General features: G+C 43.3%; 1 pseudogene; it reads right to left on the bottom strand.

The window, feature by feature from the left end:
- Positions 1 to 260: 260 nt before the first annotated feature.
- LOC118888940 lies at positions 261 to 642 on the bottom strand (annotated as a pseudogene).
- Between the last annotated feature and the right edge of the window lie 1,734 nt (positions 643 to 2,376).

Here is a 2,376-nt window from a genome sequence, read left to right as displayed (position 1 = left end):
ACAATGGAATATGATTCAGCCATAAAAAGGAATGAAGTTCTGATGCATGCTACTACATGGATGAGCCTTGAGAATATTAGGCTAAGTAAAAGAAGCCAATCACAAAAGACCACATATTGTATAGTTCCATTTATATGAAACGTCCAGAATAGGCAAATACATAGAGACAGAAAGTAGATTAGTGGTTGCCAGGGTATGGGGAAAGGTGGGAATAGGATGTGTCAGCTAATGAACACAGGATTTCTTTTTTTTTTGTCAGCAAAGAGCTCTGCTCTTTATTGAACGTGTTACTAAAGAGGTTTAGTCAAAAAGACCAAAGCCCATGTCATCATCAGATTCTTCACATTCTTCTTTCTTTGCTTCTACTTTCCTCAGCTGGGGCAGCAGTGGTGGAGGAGGCAGGACCTCCTGCTGGTGCAGGTCCACCAGCCCCCACATTGCAGATGAGGCTCCCAATGTTGACACTGGCCAAAGCCTTTGCAAACAAGCCTGGCCAGAAAGGTTCAACATTTACACCAGCTGCTTTAATGAGGGCATTGATTTTATCCTCCGTGACCGTCACCTCATCGTCGTGCAGGATGAGGACGGAGTAGATGCAGGCGAGCTCTAAGACGGAGGCCATGGTGCGGGCGAGTGCTAGGCAGGGGCTGCCTGGCGTGGTTCTAGTCGCCCGATGATGTGAGGGCCTCACCCCAACGCGGCCTTAGCCACCTAAGTGGCAGCTGAGGAAAGGGACAGGATTTCTTTATGGGGTGATGACAAGGTTCTAAAATTAGAATGTGGCAATGGTTGCACAACTCTGTGAATATACTAAAATCATTGAATTGTATGCTTTAAAGGGGTGAATTTTATGGCATATAAATTCTATCTCAAGAAAGCTGTTATCTAAGGGTGTTGATTTTGGGGACTCTTTCTGTTGCTAATTTGTAATGTTATTGCACTGTGATCAGAGACTGTTACTCCTATGATTTCTGCATTTTTGCAGGCTAATAAATGAGTCATTTTGGCAAATGTTCTATGCGTATTTGCAAAGAAAACACATTCTATGTTTGGACAGGGTAATCTCATATATCTTATATATATATATGTATATATATATATATATTCAACCTTGTTGAGTAGTGTTATGAACTTCTGTATATCCTTACTTATTCACATGATCTGATGATTTCTTAGAGAAATATTTTACTTCAAATATGCCTGAAAGTCTGGCCAGCAACCCCAATCTTATCTCTTATTAAGTTATTCTGAACTATTTCAAACCTTCTCCACTTTTCTCAAATTTTTGCCACCCCTCCCCTAACCATCACATCCTACTTTATACATAAAATGGAAAGGAAGATGGGATTGCCTTCATCTGCCTGGTACCAAACATACAACTTGCAACTGTCTACCTTCATCCCGTTCCATTTAACTTTTCTCATTCTTCTAACAATAGAAGAACTACTCCTCCTTCTGAGACCCATTTCTCCACCTGCCCTTGGAATTCCATTCTTTTCCATTTTCTCAGAAACCTTGCCTTATCAATTATCCCTTTTCTCTCTTGATTCTTCAGCACCTCTCCCTCTCTGGAGTCTAATTCTTCTCTCCTTGAATCTGGGCTTGTCTTAGTGACTTCCTTAACCAAAAGAATGCAGCAGAAGTGATATTCTGGAATGTATAAGGCTAGGACATAAGAAGCCTTGCAGCTTCCACTTAGGCCTCTTGGAACACTTACTCTTGGACTCTTGAAGCACCATGTAATGTGTCTGCCTACCCTGAGTCCGTCCTTCTGTGAGAAGACCCAAGCTTGCCACGCGGAGAGGCTGTCTGGAGAAGAAGGTGTCCAGCCCGCCCCCAAATATTCTAGTTCTCAGCCATTCAAGTCATCCCAGCTGAGGCCCCAGACATCATGAAGCCAAAATGAGCTTGATGTGCTTTGTCTAAATTCTTGACCCAAATAAGCATGAGATATAATAATAATTATTATTACATTTTTGTGTTAAGCCACTAAATTTTGGGATTGTGTGTTAAGAATAACTAGAAAAGAATAACTAGAACGGGGACTTCCCTGGTGGCGCAGTGGTTAAGAATCCACCTACCAATGCAGGGGACATGGGTTTGAGCCCTGGTCCAGGAAGATCCCACATGCTGCAGAGCAACTAAGCCTGTGCGCCACAACTACTGAACCTGCACTCTAGAGCCCGTGAGCCCACGTGCCACAACTACTGAGCCCACACACCTAGAGCCTGTGCTCCTCAACAAGAGGAGCCACCACAGCAAGAAGCCCGCGCACCGCAACGAAGAGTAGCCCCCGCTCGCCGCAACTAGAGGAAGCCTGAAGACCCAATGCAGCCAAAAATAATTAATTAAAAAAAAAGAATAATTAGAACGGTC

This window comes from Balaenoptera musculus, chromosome X (genome assembly GCF_009873245.2).
Source record: "Balaenoptera musculus isolate JJ_BM4_2016_0621 chromosome X, mBalMus1.pri.v3, whole genome shotgun sequence".
NCBI classification, from domain to species: domain Eukaryota; kingdom Metazoa; phylum Chordata; class Mammalia; order Artiodactyla; family Balaenopteridae; genus Balaenoptera; species Balaenoptera musculus.
This window is presented reverse-complemented; position numbering and strand designations above follow the sequence as displayed.